The 20,108-nt window shown below is 37.7% G+C and overlaps 1 non-coding gene across 1 annotated transcript; it reads left to right on the top strand.

Annotated features, from left to right (window-relative positions):
• The first annotated feature begins 10,900 nt into the window (after positions 1 to 10,900).
• Positions 10,901 to 11,007, top strand: LOC128133994 (small nucleolar RNA R71). Its single transcript, XR_008232319.1, has one exon. It is a non-coding gene; the product is annotated as a small nucleolar RNA R71 (small nucleolar RNA).
• Positions 11,008 to 20,108: the final 9,101 nt, after the last annotated feature.

Here is a 20,108-nt window from a genome sequence, read left to right as displayed (position 1 = left end):
ACAGTTGGAATATCCTTGCTTAGTGGGATATCGAGGACAAAATAATTTTGAGGGGCTAACTTGTGACACCTGTTTTAATAGCAAGAATATTCAAAAGTAACCAAGGATGCGATGTGTACGATCACCCGGAGCAAGAAAGTATACCCGAAATTACCACACTGAAATTTGTTATGATATGATAGCACTGCATGCTAGTGATAGGCTAGGGATCTTCAAGAATTGCATGATAGAATTGCATGATGTGTGATGCATGATAGCCTATGAAATCTCCTTGTATGTTATATGAAATTGACATCATTACTGTAGTTGCTTAGTGTATGCACCATAATTGTACATAACTAAGATTTTATAGCCTGAGAATGTTTGGTTTGACCTTACTTCTTGTTCCTTGTTTGGTTGTGGGCATAGGGTAGAATCTAGTATTCAACTGTCTATAGGATCCAATGTTATGTATGATTAGCATGCACGGACGGCTGTAGGGTTGGTGAAGTTTCATGGGTGGATAAGTGTGTGAGCAGCCGACCAGATGAGGATAGGATGTATGTGTGTAACGACCCAAAAATCCTTCCGTAAATGACATAAGCTTCTCCATTACTTTAAGATCAATTTCCGTTAGCGATTTCGGTTTTACGATTATAAATTCGAATGAATTAAAATAAAAAAGGGTGTTAATTATACCTAAAAGAATGGTCAAAATATTTAATTTGTGGGTATTTAGGATGAATATAATTCATTAAATGGTATATATGAAGTTGTGATTTCAGAAACTTAAATTGAAAAAGGAATGTGGTAATGTGGTATAAAGTGCATAAGACCATAAACTTAAGGACCAAATCTCTAAAATCATCTTATTTAAACACGTAAGTTTTAGTAACCGCCACAACCTTTTGGATTCTTCGTTTACGACCCATAAGCCCAGCTTACGCCCTAAAATCCTAGACACACCATTCCAATGGAGCCGAAGAGATGGATTCAACAGTGAGAAAACGCCATAGATACGGCCTGTTATCGCTTTTATATATGGTGAAGATTTCGTCATCGATCCCCATGTGGATCGTATGGGTTGAAGACGGAAGATATCGATGAAGTATGGGTGTTTAATTATGGAGCCTTGGATACAATCTAGTGATTCGAAGAACCAGAAACATCTCAGTGAGTTGTACGATCCAACTTCTTGTTGAGTTAAACTTTCGGGTCACATTGAGTATTGTTTCGAGAATATTTCTGGCGACGGGTTGATTAGCCAACTCTCCTGGTTAGCATAACATGCGTCTGACCGATGGTTCCAGTTGGATTTGCCAACTTAATAACCTAAGGATAGTGTCGTTGGTTTTGATGTATGGCCGACAAGAAATATAAAACTATATGCATTTGGCTTCCGAGTGGTGAAGTAGAGATGAGGTAAGAATATTGTTCTAACTATTTTGTTAGATATGAATGTCGGTGTGTTAAATTATAAATTATCTAGGTAGTGAGTTTATATTTCATGTGTCTGTTATATCTATACCTGCTAACCATCTAATGCAAGTATAATAAACTTCTATTTACCTAGCTAGACTAAATCTTGATACAACATATCAAGAGGAACATTTATATTATATTACTACTTCTAACTAAATAAATCATATTAATCGATAGTGGGTTGTAAATTTTGATATCATTGGTTAATATTTTGTATCCATAAATGAAAAGATGCTTAAGTAAAATTACATCTATGAAAGGGAATGATGAGAAGTAAATATGTAATTTATTTAGGATCAATACATACATGTTATATTACCTAATATATATGTAGTTTATGGATGATATAATTTGACACCAGATTGTCATACTACAAACGTTTATATGCCATATTCGTATCCCAAGAAGGCATGAACCCTTATAGTATTCCATTAAAGTGGAAAATATTATTGGAATAAAAGATGTAATTTCAAATAATAATAATAATAATAATAATAATAATAATAATAATAATCCGTTCATTTTAGTAAAAATAGGAACGAGGTACCGTATATTTATTCATTGAATTTATTCTACTATTTGGTTGCATAGGATGATTTGTCGAGCGATGAGGAAGCCTCGAAGTGGGGTATTTCTAGACACAAGAATGTTATGAGATTTAGTGTTGATCGTTCTGTCGTCATCGAATGTGAGTTCATAGTTTTAACTCACTAAGGTTGCATTATTGAAACGTGCAATCCGTAGATGGTGATTTGATTCACTTTAGGATGACCATGTCATTACTTGTGCTTGATGATGATATGATATTTGTGATGCTAAAATACGCTTTGTGCTAATGCCATGATATGACCTAATCGCTATGTTGCTTACACTTTGATGTCCTTGATGTATACGACATGCTAGCTTAAGTTACTTGAAATATGATGTATGGTTATGTTTTGATGTGTTGGTTATGAATACATTGCATGTTTAATACACATATATATATGGTATGCATTACATGCTTTACTTAATGTATAAATGACATTGCGGGGTTATGCGTAGTGGGTTTGGGTAGTTTGATGATCTTTGCCTAAAACCTTATCCGGATCATTGAGGGTGCCTACTAGGTTGAAAGAGTACCTATAGGAAGAGCTATAGCCACAACGGTGATTACTTGCCGGTATTTCTAGATGACCGTGTGACTCATGGTTTGCGGGCACTTCGGTGTTCGTGGGCTGGAGTGATGTTGATCCCTCGTTCGCGGCCAGCGCAAACATCACGTGGGAATCGGGAGGTGTATCGTTGGAATTGGCACCGTTTGTACCGATCCTGAACGACACCGCGGGGTACTTGTACTTTGCAAAGTCGGAGTAGCGAAAGTGGAGTCACGGGGTTGGTGTTTCGGGTGGAAGTCATGAGCCACTTAGAGCATTCGGCTGGCCGTGCACACAAGTAGTGAACGGGGTGTTTCTCTTGGGTTAGGTAGCACTAAGAGACACTTTTCTATCAATCGGTTGGATAGATATAATAAAAGGTTGAACATGTAACAAACGGTTGGTTGCATATTAAAAGGTTGATTATTAACAAAAGGTTGAACATGTAACAAAAGGTTGGTTGCATATTAAAAGGTTGCTTATTAATAAAAGGTTGAACATTTAAAGGTTGCTTATAGATGAAATGTGATTAATTATATGCTATGCGGTTGCTTATGTGGTATTTGGTTGATCATATATGTTATGTGGTAGAATTATGATTAAACATATATGCATGTATGCGGTTGAATAATTATGATATGCGGTTGTTTTCTAAGTGGTATTTGTCTATCATTTTTATGCTTCATCATAAAATGAATGATTGACCCATTTGGGGTTTGTATGTTTTATGTGCAACTTTTTGAACTCACTCAGCAGGGGCTGACACTTGTATCTTTTCTCTTTTGTGCCTTATGATTGGTGCAGACAGTTTAGAAGATTGGCCTTGGTGAAAGGGGTTCTTATGGGTAGGGGTGTAAACGAGCCGAGCCGAGCCCGAGCCTGACCAAGCTCGAGCTTGATTCGAGCCTTAAAATGAAGCTCGAGCTCGGCTCATGAACAATTTAGTGGGCTCGCGAGCCTAATCGATCCTCTATGTATATATATATATATATGTATGTATGTATGTATGTGTGTGTGTATGTATGTATGTATGTATGTAAGAGGCTCGTTTAAGCTCGTTTAGGATCGCGAGCCCATTAATTGAAGCTCGGCTCGAGCTCGTTTAATAAACGAGCCTCATATTTAGGCTCGTTTAATTCGATCTCGAGTCGAGCTTTTAACGAGTCGATCCCGAGTAGCTCACGAGTAACTCAGCTCACTTACACCCCTACTTATGGGTAGTAGATTTATATTAACGATACCACTTGATGTGCACAAAAGTACCCACTAATTTTAATATTTATAACCTAACAAACTTAGACTATCTATGCACTTATAGGCAGTGTACCTAGTCAGATTACAGTATAGCTTAGGTAAGTCGGGTGTCGATCACAGGGAACGGTGTTACTAATTAATTTACTTACTATTAAATTAACCTAATTATTAACAAGTTTAAAAGGGTTTTATCTGATTTTACAAGATCAGATGAACTTAAATCAAATTCAATAAGTAAAAACACACTCTTGTTTAGATTGAATCCACTTCTTTCTTATGGCTAGCTAATGATTACGGATTATTAAGTTGGTTTTTAGTTGTATTAGTAATTTAGTTCTAACTTTACCAATAATTAACTAATTCATGTCAAACCATGTATGTTTACACATAATTAAACATAGAACTAATTATGAATGTAAATATGCTATGTAAGATTTGTTTATAAAAACGCAATTATAGTCACAATACACGTTCTCTAGCACAGCTAAGCTTATTTACTCTAATTACTAACTAAGATTGGTCAATCCTAGCTTTAACAATTCAATGTTCACTAAATCATTAGGTAAACAAGTTCATGCAGTTAATGGTCACTAAGCTACACATAACATGCAATCAAGCAATTAAAGCAACAAACATAAGCATGCTAGGTAATACAAATCGAACACAAGCAATTTTACCAACTAAACTTAATCCATAAAAATTGAGCTATTCATAAGTTGGAAGCTTCATCTAGCTAAACAAGAGTAGCTAGATTCAGCTGCTCATCATAGCAACTAATAAACTAACACAACTTAAAGTAATAAAAATCATGTTCTTAATTAACTAAAATATAGACCTTTACTCTTTTTGGTGTTGAAAACCTTTTCCAGAACCTTTCTTTCGCTCCAAATTGTCTTCTGGAACTCCTTTTTTCAGCCAAAGGTCCTCCCTCTCATAATGATCAGGAACACTTAAATAGACTCCAAAATCCCGCGCCACGTCGTGGCTATCCAGGCCACGTCGTGGACTTCAAGTTATCCGTACCGGGCAAGGATTCCTCCGAATCGCGATCTTTATCTTCTAGAATCCTCATGCCACGTCGTGGCCGACTTTGCCACGTCGTGGGTTTAGTAGCTTTCGTGGATTTATTCAATTCTTGTCTTCCAAGTCTCCCATGTTCTACATATTGTCACTTTTGGTCCCTCTCTTCGAAAATCCTTTTAATTAACTGAAAATATCAATTTAAAGTCATAAGTACCATTATTCTAAACATATTATCAACTTATTAATAAAAATGTACTTAATATTGCCTAAAAATAGGTATAAATATGGCAATATCAAAATACCCCACACTTAGGCTTTGCTTGCCCTCAAGCAAATTTAAACTTAACCCTTAACTACTAACACCACATAGAACAATCCGACTCCAGCTCAGCCATTATGCCAAGACCTCAACGCATGCATTTGTGTCTAAAATTTTCCTAAAGTACCCCCATACTTTAAATACTCACAATCTTCATAAACACTCGCCCACTTTTTCCGAACAATGCTCATTTTATGCAACCCTCCGAATCTATCCGCAGAAAACCTCCTTATCCTCAAGGTATTTTTAGTTGAGCAACCTAAGCATACATAATCTAGAATTACAATCTATGATACCACTATGGAGCTCTTTTGGAATTCTTCACTTCCTTGACATTTGATCTTTGATTTCTTTGAATTCACCACCTTTGTTGTTTGATTTTTGGTATCTTCAACTTTTTGAATTCTTGGAATTTTGATCTTTTGATCTTCACTTTATTTGCTCCAAAATTCTTCAAACTTTTCTTGCAATTATCTCTCTCTCTTTTTTTTTTAACATGTACCTCACTTTTTTCACTCAAAACCTACATGCTTAAGCAGAGACGCTCAACCTCAACCTTTATCGGTTAACGATAATAATTCTCCTGGATACATTTCAGGTTTAGGCTGCTAAACATATTGCATCCCTCAAACCAAGCGGGGTTATGTTTTTGTTCCATGATTTCACTAAAATAAGGGAGGCCACAAATGCACTATAACGTATATTGGCTCAACTAACATTTGAACTTTCATCGGATCATCCCACATAACACTAGCAATTACAGTTCAAATTATTATTACTAGATTCAATTATTAAAAATTTCAATTTTCAAATTTCAAATTTACTATCAAATTCTATGATTATATAGCAATTTACTTTTTCTACCCCTACCCCACACTTATTTCATATAATGCCCTCATTGTATGCATAAAATTAAAGAAAAGGGAGAAAAAGGAACAGACTCCCCTGGGATAGTGGCGTGAACTTCTCCAAAAGTGTGGAAAACGTGCATCCTGAATATGGACCTCCAAAAATAAAAACTTGGTGTTGAACTGGATGAATATGTAAATAAACCACGATCATGATTCGAAACTTCAATTCTTCAAAGTGGATGCTAGCAAGTAAAAGAATGTGGGAAAGGATATACTGATACACGTCGTGGCAAAGAGCACCATGTCGTGATATAAGATGAAAACGCGCACAACAAGCTCCTGTGTATTCTTCAAATTTCCATGAGCGCCACGACGTGGCGTAAGGATCCCACGTCGTGGAAACTGGACATCACAAAAATGCCTTATTTCTTGATGCATCCTAACAGCTTGACCAATGTCTAAATGGTTTAAGACGCTTCTTTGTAAATATACTTCCCAACTGTAACCTTTCTCCTACTAACGTACCCTACACTTATCTTGAATTGTGGGTTCCAATTCATGACTCTAAGCTTCCTTGACTTGACTAGACAAACACGACTCTAGAGTTAGCCTTATATGCTCCTTAGAATTCCAATGCTAATTTGAAAAGCGAAACATCCCAAAAGAAAGAGTAACATCATAGTTCAAGAAAGTTTTACATTAAAAACCAAATTCAAACATAAAAGAAAACACTACTCAAAACAAAACAAAATGAAAAGAAAAGAAAAGAAAAGAAAATCAATCATCATCTCCTTGGTCCTGCACTCCACTTGGTCCTGCCCCTTCATTTTGTGGACGCCAAAGCTCCTCCCATGTTGGAAAATACGGATATTGTGGTGGCATAGAAGGCGGTCGAGTCACTCCCAAATGTGAATAAATACCCTCAGTAAGCTGGGTATGATAAATGGCGTGCCCCCGGAGGTTATCCAAATAAGTCCCCACCCGACTCTGAAAAGGGTCGGTGGGCACTCCCTGTACATGCTGTGAAGTAGCACGCTCTCTCTCGATCTCTCCTCTAGCTCTCACATTCCGACGCCGCGGTCTGGCTGGCGGTTGCTGCCTTGGCTGCACCACCTCTTGCTCCTCATCTATCTGCGGTATAACAAAACGACCCCCAACATTCACCACCGCCCGCATAACTCCCAAGACTTGAATGGTCAAATCAGTGTCCGGGAATCGGGTAAGATTCCTCACAAAATCATGGGTCAAAATATGATACGACCTAGCAAGGCGAGTAACCAAATGCCCCCTAGTAATCGGACTCCCGGGCCTAGAATTAGCCGCTTTCTTCCCCATGAACCTCGCCAACATATACGGTAAATCACAGCAAACCCCCGAGGTAATAAGAGTCCACAGATAAAACAAATTATGAATAGGGACTTTATCGCCATGATGCTTGTGATTTATAGAAAAAGTGATCAGGCGATGTAGAAATTGGAAAACAGGATTCCGAATTTGTGACTCACTCGAATCACGAGTATTATACTCATGGCTAGAAATTCCCCGCCAGAACTGAACATCCATAATACCGGGATTAAAATCCCGAACACATCCAAGTAGGAATGGTATGAAAAATGGAGATTGAGTCTCCACTTCGGTATAAAGCCCCATCTGCCAAGCGAATTCCCGAAGACTACACTCTCTATAAACACCACCCAAACGAAACACAAGTGCCCGGTTGTAAGTAAAATCAATGGTGTGTTCCTCGAAGCATACGGTAGAGAAAACTCCACCGATAACTCCTGGTATACGGGTTCTTGAATTGCAAACAAATTCCTCCACCTGTGACACGTGAAAGAAAATTGATCCCCTTCGTATGTTTTCGACCAATAGCGTTCCAACTCAGCAACCATTCCCACACCACCGAGCCATCCCCCATCGATAATTGGGGCTATCGCAAATTCCCTATTGTACAGCCATCCCAGCCGATTTTCATATATAGTCAACAATGGTCGGGGAATGTTTTGAGGAAACTGATATAAAGGATGTATACTCGCCACATCAATCAGTAAATCCTCCTGTGGAATAGCTCTTCGTGGTCCCATTTCTGCGTACACAATCAATCCAAAGCAGCAAAAACCCAACACATTAAAACAATAAAACTGTCTGCCAGAAGTCACGACGTGGCCAGGCTCGCCACGTCGTGGACCGCAATCGAACCCTGTGTATGGATCGGTCAATTTGTATGCGATTTCTACCAAAAATAATGCTTGGGGTTTGTTCCTATGGATATTTAAGGGACATGCAACCTTGAATCAATAACTAATTTCAACCAATTTCGTGAATCACATAAACCCTAACCATGAAAATTTAAAATTGTTAAATATAACTACAATTAATGGGTAGAACACATACCAAGTAGAGTTAAATGACAAGAACTTGCAAGGAATTTGGAAGCAAATTAAGAAATTGGCTGTAGGGACCTTGTTCCCGTTCGTGCGGCAGTAACAAATGGGGAGTGGGAGTGTTGGTCAAAGGGTTTTAACGAAATGCCCCCCCCCCCCCCCCCCCCCCGTGACTTTTTAAAGGCCACGTCGTGGACTTTGAAATTGTCATCTGATCTCGTGATTACATTTTTACCACGACGTGGCAAATGCCTGATTGTACACTTTTTTTAAATCACACATTTTTACTATCTACTTTGCATTTCATTTATTAATTAAAGTTCCCCACAGCTAATTCTTTACTAAGTATCAGTTATTAGATGATGAGTTGATATTTTCCTGATTAAAAACTCAAAAATTAAAAGAAAAGAAAATGCAAACCAAGCTCGGGTTGCCTCCCGAGAAGCGCTTCTTTTTCTTGGAGTCTTGAGTTGGACTCCGTGCCTTCTACGTTGAATCTTCTGAAAATTCCACCACTAAAATCTTTTGTTCCTTGAATCGCCTCTTGTAAGCTTGAACTCGCCTTTTATACGCCTTCTTTGAATTCTCTTTTTTAGCTTTTCCTTCTTCTTCAAGCTTGCATTTTGTGCCCTTGGGTTCTTCCTTGCACTTTATAACATCCTCCTCTTCTTTCACCACCGGCTTTGTCACTCTTGAAGTGACCTCCTCTTCATCACTTGTCATCTCCTCATCCTCTTTGCTCACCCAAGAAGGCGGACTCTTGTAAGCTATGAATTCAATCGAATATGGAACAGATGCCCTCAGTTTTGTTCTTTTGACTTGATGAACTGCCTTGATCTCTTCTTCCATAAGCTTTTCCAGTTCTTCTAGTTCATTGTCTTCATTAATTGTGAACACCTCTTCTTGAACATGATCCTCTTGAAAGTCATCTTGTATTCCAAAAACTTCTTGTTCATCTCCAACCCTCAAAGTGAGCTTAGACTCACGAATATCAACAAGAGCTCCAGCAGTGTTAAGCAATGGATGACCAAGGATTATTGGGACATCGGGATCTTCCTTCATATCCAAAACTACAAAGTCTATTGGGAAAACAAATTTTCCAATTTTCACCAAAATATCCTCCACTATGCCCCGGGGTTGTGTCACTGAACGGTTCGCCATGTGAATCTTCATTTTTGTAGCCCTCATCTTCTGAATTTCCAATTTTTGATAAAATGAAAAAGGCATCAAATTAATGCTAGCCCCAGAATCGGCTAAAGCATTAACCTTCATTTTATTACCAAACTCACATGGAAGAGTGAGGCGTCCAGGATCCCCCATCTTTTCTGGTGTCTCTCCCAACACGACTTTTGAGGTTTGTTCACTTAGAACCACCTTAGACTGCTTCTTTAATTGCCTGCGAGTGTCTATCAAATCTTGCAGTAATTTCTGATTCTCGGGAGTTTTGGATAAGGAGTCGACAAAGGGAGTATTAATCGGGATCCCCTTCATATGCTTGACAAACTCTATATGCTCCTTCTCCAGTAGGCTAAGTGCAGCTCGAGATGGATATGGCAAGGGTGGCTGATAAACCGGAACGGGTTCAAAGACTTTTTGATCAAACATGGGCCACGTCGTGGCGAAGCTAATTCAGCAACCCTTTCTCTTTCGAACTTTGGCATTTTTGGTTTTGGATCGGGCTGCTGTGGTTCTTCATTCAATGCCTCCAGGAACTCAGAGATTGCTTCTTCTTCAATATCGATGGCCATTACATGAGATTGGGTCTTTATTTCGGGATTCTTTGGGGACAATTTTTCATGAACCAGAGTGGCTAGTTGACCAAATTGTACTTCAAGGTTATGGATGGAGGCTTGCTGATTCTTTATTAAGGTTTGTTGTTCCATGATAGCAGAATCAGTGGCACCGTGTCTCTTTTCCGAAGCTTCCATAAACTTCATCAAAATGTTCTCTAGATCGGGTTTCTTCTCGGCTGGTGGCTGCTCCTTTTGATAAAAGCCTCGACCTGTCTGCCTATACTTCTCTTCTTTTTGCTTCTTATACTCTTCATATGGCAGCCACTCCTTTTTCGATTTCCTCCAATCCCCATCAAACTTATCCCCACTAGAGTAGCACACTTGAGCTTTTCTGTTCCCAAACTCATCTACATTGCAGTCCTTGGTCAAGTGTGGACCACTACATCTTTCGTAACCCACTCTTATGGCATGTATTGACTGGTCCATTTGTGTTATCCTTCGATCCAAATTGTTCAGCATGGCCATTACAGCTGCTATTTCTTCAGTTTGAGCCCCTCCACTGCCTTTGATTCCATCTTGCCTAGGGTTGTGGTATTCACGAGAGTGCTTCGCGAAATCTTCAATCAGCTCCTTGACCTCCCTTGGATTTTTCTTTGTCAAAGGTCCTTAAGAATCAAGGAGTTGTCTTGTCATAACGTTGACCCCATCATAGAAGATTGACATCTCCTGTTGCACATTTAGATCATGCTGAGGGCAATTTCTGAGCAAGCCCTTGTACCGCTCCCATGCTTTGTATAATGACTCCCCCGGATGTTGCTCAAAGTTGGCTATTGCCTTCTTGAGTTTGGCTATCTTGGATGGCGGACAAAACTGGTCCAGGAATTGCTCACGCATTTGAGCCCAAGTGGTAATTGTACCCGGTGGAAGTGCTTTTAACCATTCCTTAGCAGCTCCTTTGAAAGTGATGGGAAGCATCCTAAGTAAGACTGTGTTTCTGTTGACATTTGGGACATTGAAGTAATCCGCAATGTCGTTGACTTCATCTAGATGCTTAAAAGCATCCTCATGATCTTTCCCAAAAAATGGGATATCCTTCAGTGCAGTCAATATGTGCCCCTTCAATTCGAATGTGGCAGTGGCAGGTATTGCGGGCTGGACTAAACCGGGACCCATATCTTCTCGGATCCGCTTTTTGTAAGCTCCTATGGACATCTCTTCAATTGTTGCCATCTCGTTCCTTGGCTCGTTCTCGGGTTCTCTTGTGTGTTCTTCAAATTCTGGCTCGGTATCGTATTTAGACTCGGTTTGGACTGGTGTTTGATCCAAGTGCTCAAAATTGCTCTTGTGCCTCACGGATGAACTTGACTCTCCTGTCTTCTTTCCCGACTTCCTTGAAATAGTTGACTTGAATTCTTGTAAAGACGTCTTTTTCTTGTGAATTGCAGACTCGGGATCTTCAAGTGGTGGCACCAAGGGTGTGTTTGAGCCTCTGGTCGTGAACTCTTGCAACTTGCTAAACTAAAAACGTAAAATTGAACTAAAATAAGAAAAACTAACTAACAAATAAAAATCTAGTGTTTTAGATGTCCACGTCGTGGACTCTGTGACTGAAAGAAAAAATTATACTTTGCTGAAAAATTAACTTTTTGTGGTTTTTACTCCACAAGAAGGATCGATTAATTTAATGCAAATAAATAAGCTAAAAACTAAGCCGTTCCCCGGCAACGGCGCCAAAAACTTGATGTGCACAAAAGTACCCACTAATTTTAATATTTATAACCTAACAGACTTAGACTATCTATGCACTTATAGGCAGTGTACCTAGTCAGATTACAGTATAACTTAGGTAAGTCGGGTGTCGATCACAGGGAACGGTGTTACTAATTAATTTACTTACTATTAAATTAACCTAATTATTAACAAGTTTAAAAGGGTTTTATCTGATTTTACAAGATCAGATGAACTTAAATCAAATTCTATAAGTAAAAACACACTCTTGTTTAGATTGAATCCACTTCTTTCTTATGGCTAGCTAGCTAATGATTACGGATTATTAAGTTGGTTTTTAGTTGTATTAGTAATTTAGTTCTAACTTTACCAATAATTAACTAATTCATGTCAAACCATGTATGTTCACACATAATTAAACACATAACTAATTATGAATGTAAATATGCTATGTAAGATTTGTTTATAAAAACGCAATTATAGTCACAATACACGTTCTCTAGCACAGCTAAGCTTATTTACTCTAATTACTAACTAAGATTGGTCAATCCTAGCTCTAACAATTCAATGTTCACTAAATCATTAGGTAAACAAGTTCATGCAGTTAATGGTCAGTAAGCTACACAGAACATGCAATCAAGCAATTAAAGCAACAAACATAAGCATGCTAGGTAATACAAATCAAACACAAGCAATTTTACCAACTAAACTTAATCCATAAAAATTGAGCTATTCATAAGTTGGAAGCTTCATCTAGCTAAACAAGAGTAGCTAGATTCAGCTGCTCATCATAGCAACTAATAAACTAACACAACTTAAAGTAATAAAAAGCAACCTTTTCCAGAACCTTTCTTTCGCTCCAAATCGTCTTCTGGAACTCCTTTTTTCAGCCAAAGGCCCTCCCTCTCGTAATGATCAGGAACACTTAAATAGACTCCAAAATCCCGCGCCACGTCGTGGCTATCCAGGCCACGTCGTGGACTTCAAGTTATCCGTACCGGGCAAGGATTCCTCCGAATCGCGATCTTTATCTTCTAGAATCCTCATGCCACGTCGTGGCCGACTTTGCCACGTCGCGGGTTTAGTAGCTTTCGTGGATTTATTCAATTCTTGTCTTCCAAGTCTCCCATGTTCTACATATTGTCACTTTTTGTCCCTCTCTTCGAAAATCCTTTTAATTAACTGAAAATATCAATTTAAAGTCATAAGTACCATTATTCTAAACATATTATCAACTTATTAATAAAAATGTACTTAAATATTGCCTAAAAATAGGTATAAATATGGCAATATCACCACTCTTGGACACGTTTTTGATTATTTACTTTAAAGTACTATTGTTTACATTTTAAATGGTTTGGAATTATGTTTGAATTTTTGAAGTAACGTTGTGGTTTAAAAAATGTTTTTAATAAAAAAACTAAGTCTTCTGCTAACGTATTCTATTAAATAAATGTTTTAAAAAGAAAAAAAAAATTATGGTAAAAATCACGACGTTACAATGTGTATCCTAGTTGTTGTACTTGTGGGCAGTTCGTGAAGATCCTTTGAGACAAATACAGGTAAGTGTGGAAGGTAGTATGAACCCATACTATTGGAAGCATATGATCCATACGAGTACCCAGGAAGTCACAAGCCCCGAGGGTTTTGTCTGTTTGGGATGGTTGTGATGGTATGAATTGTGGCATTTCTAATATATTTTGGTTTATTTTCAGTATGGTATTCACAAGGGGATCATGTTTTGGATCTGGAGCGAGTGGTCGGGATAGGCCAGGGTTGACTGATGACCAGATACAAGAGATGGATTTCACTAAGGTGGCTACTACTCTCTGGGGATCTATTCCATAGTTGTTTGGGTCTATGAAGACCGCCATGATTGAGCTATTCGATGATCGCTATGTTGCACTTCATGAGGTCATTGTTGCTGCAGCTACTGCGACTGTTCTTGCCGTAGGGGTTCGGGGGAGAGGGCTTTCCAGTATCAGGACTTCGACAATACGAAGCCCTCAGAGTTTGATAGGGCCAGGGACCTGATTGTGGCAATGACGTGGATGTCTGATGTGGAGGGTTGTTTCGTCACATGATCTTGTCGTGCTGACCAAAAGGTCAAGTGTGCCCTGAAACTTCTTCGCTAGGGTGCGAAGGATTGGTGGTAGTTTGTGACATAGGGCTTATCCTAGGCCAAGAGAACCACGGTAACTTGGGAGCAGTTTATGGACATGTTCCGAGCATAGTATATTCCTCTTGTGGAGCAGGAGTGATTGGCTCAGGAGTACTTGGATCTGAGATAGACGACCGAGTCAGTAACGGAGATCACCAAGATGTTTACTGAGAGGGCTTTGTTTTGTCTTGAGTTCGTTGTTTTAGAGCAAGCTTAGATGATTCGATACTTGATCATGCTTAAGACAGATATTCAACTGTTTGTGTCTACCCAGCGATACAGTACCCTCATTCAGCTTCAGGATGCTGCGTGGAGGCGTGAGATTGAGATAGAGACAAAAGCGAGGGAGTAGCATCAAGCTCCTATTCAGTCCCAGCCTACAGCGAAGCGGTTCAAGTCCGCCAGCTAGAGTTCAAGATTCGTTGACGGGAGGTGCAAATCCTTTGTATGTCACAAGTGTGGCGAGGATGGCCATTTTGGTAGGGATTGTTGGAGAAGTGCACAAGTTTGTTTCCATTACGGCCAGGAAGGCCACATCATAGCTCGTTGTCATTTTCTCATTTTAGGTGAGGTTTGGACCCTATTCCCCTAGCTTGAAATTTACCCGATGGTCATCATGGGACAACCAGAGTCCCGATGATAGAGATTTGAGTTAACAGTTCTTTTATTTAGCAATTGTTGTGGTATGGGTATTCATCTATAATTTTGTTTGTGTTTCAATGTTCAGTTGTAATCTTGGATGATCAGTTGAATGGAATTATCTTATTTAGCTTAGTTTAAATTTATTTCTTGTTATGAATGGATTAATTATCTTTGTCCTCGATTGTATGCATGTTATAATTTGTGAATGTTGTGTGGGTTCAGATTCTCTTGTGTATATGGATATCAGTGGTTGGGATCGATAGTAGAGTTTAAGTAGGTCTGGGTATCAAAGGACTGTATAGTTGTCAGATTCTAGCATATTTCAAGTGGGGGATATTGGAATCTCACAGCAAGAAGACCTTGTGCCAAGGTTCAGTTCTCAGTCGAATTTCTCAAAGTTTAAGACTTCCGCACAACTGCTGAATCTTCTGATTTCGCATCAAGATCATCGTTAGCTATCAGATTTCCCTTCGAGTTGTAATAGTTTCAGTTGTGATAGTATTTGTAGGGCGTGCTTGTGCTTTAGACTTTCGGATGTTAAGAGCCTAGGTTAAGGGATGTGATGAGGGATTCTTTGTCTTTTTTTTTGTTTGATTGGGGCTTGGAGGTCTGAGTCACGACTCGAAGGCCTAGTAGGGTCAGTTAAGTCTATTTGGATCAAGTGTTGTTATCGGTTAGAGGATCTGAGGTAAGCCCGAGTGTGGTCAGTGGGTAGCTGAGCAGGGTTGTTAGAGCCAAGTAGGCTCCTGGTATAGTTATGTATGTGATCATTGGGTTTCCTTGGTTGTGTGCGTTTTCATGTGGGGTTAGCATAACGGTAGGTGGCTGAGAGTTCCGAGATTCTTTGTCTTGAGGGTGTCCGTGGTAATCGATCGTTATGAGGTGTTGAAATAGTTGTGCCTCAGCCACTAGAGTCTCTGCTAAAACTAGCTTATGATCCTGGATTTAGATCTTGAATGTTATCGGTGCGGTTCTTGGCATTCAAGCAAGCTCAGACTGTGTTAGAGGAGTAGGGTTTGAAGGACCTTGATATGTGCAGATATATATATATATATATATATATATATATATATATATATATATATATATATATATATATATTTTACATCATATCTTAATATTATTAGCTATATTTATGTTTATTATAGAACAAAAGGTACTTATTATGTTTAATATGTTGGATTAGTGTCTAAGTCCATAACTATTTTGGTATGTACTTGACCCGATTATGAGCATGGTCCTTTTGGATTGCCTTCACCATAGCAATATGTAGGATGAATTAAGGAGTGAAAGGTTTAATTATGATTTATAATATATTATGAGAATAATATATTAAATGAGAAATCATATTGTTTAATTAATATTAGTCAAGAATTAATTAAGAGTTAATTTTGTGGCTAAAAGAGATTAATTAAACTTAAGGGACTTATTGTGTCATTATAAGATAATTACATAGATGGGCTAATGGACTCCATAGAAGTTGGAGTGGACGAATTCTATAAGGAAACCCATTAGAAATCGTCCAAGACTTCTAAAGAGGGAGTCCATGGGCTGCTTAGGGCTTAAGCAGTCAGATTAGGGTTTCCAAGCTGCAAACCCTAATAGCCAGCATAAATAAGGAACCCTTATGGCCCCAAAAACGGGGTGAATACTTCCTTTAGGGTTTCCAACCATTTCTGGTGCCTCTTCTCTCCTCCCTCTTCATCCAAGTTTCTTAGTGGTGTTTGTGACTCCATTAGAGGTGCAATACTTGAGGCACTAAGCTTTCAGAAGCCAATGATTGATTATTATTGCTATATAACAATCAAAGGTAAGATCTAAACCCTAATTTCAGTTATAGTTTATTAGATCTAGGGTTTATGGCTTTGGATCATCAATTGCATGTTCATTAGACAAACTAGATCCAAAGCTATTAGGGTTTGCTTATACACCATAGGACTGATGTATTACTCAAAACCCATCAGTGGTATCAGAGACTAGGGATGTTTGTTAGTGAATTTGATGCTTATTTGATTGAAACTTGGCTGAAAATCGAATTTTTTGAGGTGTTTTGACTTGAGTCGCTGAGTCAACTGGGTGACTCGCCGAGTCCATAGTGAACTCGACGAGTCCAAGCCTAACTCGACGAGTCAGAGGGTCTGATGGAGCAGATTTCAGGATTTTGACCTGTTTTGGCTGTGGATAATTACCTAAAACGTTTTTTATTAATAAAATCCGAATTTTATTAATATTTGGAGATTATCCTTGCCAAAATAGAAGATAATTGTCAAAATTTAGATAATCTTTTGTTTTATTAGATAAAGATTGATTATTTGTAATTTAGATTTGAATTATCTTGTGAAAAAGTTTCATTTTTCCCCTTTAGGTTTTATATTTTAAATTTGAACTTAAAAGTTTTGTTTCTGAAATTTAAACAGTTAAACCCTAATGTTTTGAAAAGTTTCAAAACTTGTCCTCAAGTTTTGGAATTTAAATTTTTGATTAAAAGTTAATTTTGAAATATTTAAATTCTAATCCCAAATGTTTTGAAAAGTTTCAAAACTTGCCCTCAAGTTTTGGAATTTAAAAGTTTATTAAAAGTTTAATTTTGAAATGTTAAATTCTAAAATCTTAGTTTTTTTTTTTTTGAAAAGTTCAAATTACACCCACATGGTTTTGTTAAGTTAATTAAAAGCTTAATTAAAAGATAAAGTTAATAAAACCACCTAGTATTTTAAAAGTGTAAAATACACCCTATACTATATATATGTAACGTTAAAAGTATAATATTATATATATATATATATATATATATATATATATATATATATATATATATATATATATATATATATATATATATATATATGAGTAAAGAGTCAGTCTTACCATTAGTAGACCTCATTCACGAAGCTGGTCTATAAGGGGTGTTTAAGGAAATTGCCTATAAAATGGCGATTGAATGGGTATCCACTCTTACCCACTACACTCTTGACTAGTGGAGGGCCTTTAGTGGAATGAGTAGGATAGGACAGAAACCTTCCATTATAAGTATAATGAAGTACAAAGTAACTAAATGCTTTTACAAATTCCCAAATCATAGTTACTTTAGGCAAAATGTGAAATTGTATGCTAATCCATGGAATTACACTTTGTACCCTTGCCAAAACGTTAGTGGAGTGTGTGTGGTTAACCGACACTCTAATTTGGGATTGACTTTGGTGGAGAAGGGTGGTTCGATGTTTTACATAGATCAATGGAGCGTGTGTGGTTAACCAGCACATTGATTAGGTGATAGTAACATTGGGTGCACCACGTACATTCGCATGGTCATTCACACCTTATTTGTGATCCTCGGCATCCCATTCACAAATGAAGGACAAACATGCCATTGAAAAGTTCAATGAATCTCAAAAGATCTAGGAGTTTCAATTCATTTAAAACTTAAACTTCATTTTTGTTTTTCATGGTGGAAATTGGTAAATCGTCATTTACATACCTTCAAATATTCTGCAACTAGATTACGACATCCCTCTTCTAGGTTGTAGAGTATTGTGTTGGATCCTAACCTTGATGTTTCATTTGGGTGTTACATCAAGGATTCTAACCAACTAACTTGAATTTCTCCCGTTTTGTAAATGTCTGAATCTAACAATGGTCTTCCCAAATCCCATGGAACAAGTTTTCCAAATGAAGGTGATATTCCACAATATGATCGAGGAACCAGAGATCATGCTTCACTTCCTCCACCTCCTCCAATTATTCTCCCTGACCTACAAGTCCGAAGGCTTGAAAAGTTCAAGCTCACTCAAGCCATTTTGTCAAGTAAACAAGAAGAGGGAAACCTATGTGTGCACACATCTTAGAGATGAAGTCACACATTGACAGGTTAAGGATGTTGGGTGTCGAGATTTCAGGTGAGTTGGCTGTTGACTGGGTTCTTCAGTCACTTCCTGAATCATATAGTGAGTTCGTTAGAGAGTACTATATGATGGACCATGACGTGACCTTCATTGATTTGACCTATTTTCTTATAGCTGCTGAATTAGCAATGATTTGGCATGCTGATCAAACAAATTTGTCTGGTGAATCAAACTCCCAAAATTCAATGGACGCTAGCAACATTAGAAGTCCATAAAGGACTAAGTATGAGATTGTCCCATGTGTTGTGCCAAAAGGAGTCCATTTTCTTTTATTGCCAAGAGAAGGGGCTTTGGAGACGAAGCTGCCCAAACTACCTGAGAGATCTAAGAGATGGGAGAGTCAAGGCATATGGCTCTAATTTAGGTAAAACACATTATCTAACTCTTTTGAGTTCTTATTCTAGATTCTTAATTCATGATGTGATAAGATTACATTTTGATGTATTGTAGGATCGAAGAAAAGAGAGGAAGCTTAAGGGAAGAAGTGAGCCGAATCCAATCGTGAAGAAAGTGGATTTCGATCCCATTGTTTGAAGATTGGATTTTTGAGCTACTACTTGGAGTTAGAATAGATTGCTTAGGAATATGTAATAGCATAGTTTTTCAGTTGAATTGCATTGTAAGGACAAAGTTTTTCCGCAATAAAATAAAATTTGTTTTTTTGTCTTATTTATTTATCCTTGTAATGGCATGTATAAAAAATTGATGTTTGAATGTTTCTACTATTAGCAATAATGGATTTGATTCTTAGTTATGTTATTTGTGGAAATGTCGAGAATTTACCAAACAGGGAGAGTTTCTCATCGCCCAAGTTTCAATTGGAAAGAAATTTGGAATCATGCAACTTGTATTGTATGATGAATGAAAACTTCAAATTTGGAAATTAGACTAATTCTTTGACAAAGTGTCAAGTGAAGGACTTGGAGATCAAGTACACTAGGTTGTGCGTTGATCAAGTCTACCACAAGAGTGATAAAGGTATTCGTCATGATTTACTAAAGTTTAGTAAATACGATTATACTTATAAGATTAAGTGTAATTCTGAGTTGGTTGAAAATGTTTCAATTAATGGCAGAACGAATAAGAAGAATCAAGAAGGCAGAAAGATAAAAGTTTCTCCATTCTAAGAAGAAGGGAGAGTACCTTTTATCGTGTTTTATGATAAGTCTTAATGATTAAGAAACATATCTCAATTGATCCTCTAAGTGAATCTTAGTGCACATGTATTCCTAAGAAGAGGAACTGGAATTGTTGAAATGGTTAAATCAAGAAGTCAATCATACTTCGTTCCAATATCGAGTCTTAGAGTCATACTCCAAGATTGCGAATTGAGTGACACATCTTTAGTAGGTTTATAACACTCAACAAATGAGGAATTGGAAAAGGTCTTCTTATTCCTGCACATTTGAAATTGGTAAGTTGTGATGTAACATCCCAAAAATACAGTCTGAAAATTTCGTTTTAAATCAGTAATAAAACCATATTCATCAAACGTCATATAAGAATCATAAACC

The sequence above is a fragment of the Lactuca sativa genome, chromosome 4 (assembly GCF_002870075.4).
Source record: "Lactuca sativa cultivar Salinas chromosome 4, Lsat_Salinas_v11, whole genome shotgun sequence".
NCBI lineage: Eukaryota > Viridiplantae > Streptophyta > Magnoliopsida > Asterales > Asteraceae > Lactuca > Lactuca sativa.
The sequence above is the reverse complement of the archived record's forward strand: the minus strand, read 5'-3'. Positions and strand labels throughout refer to the sequence as shown.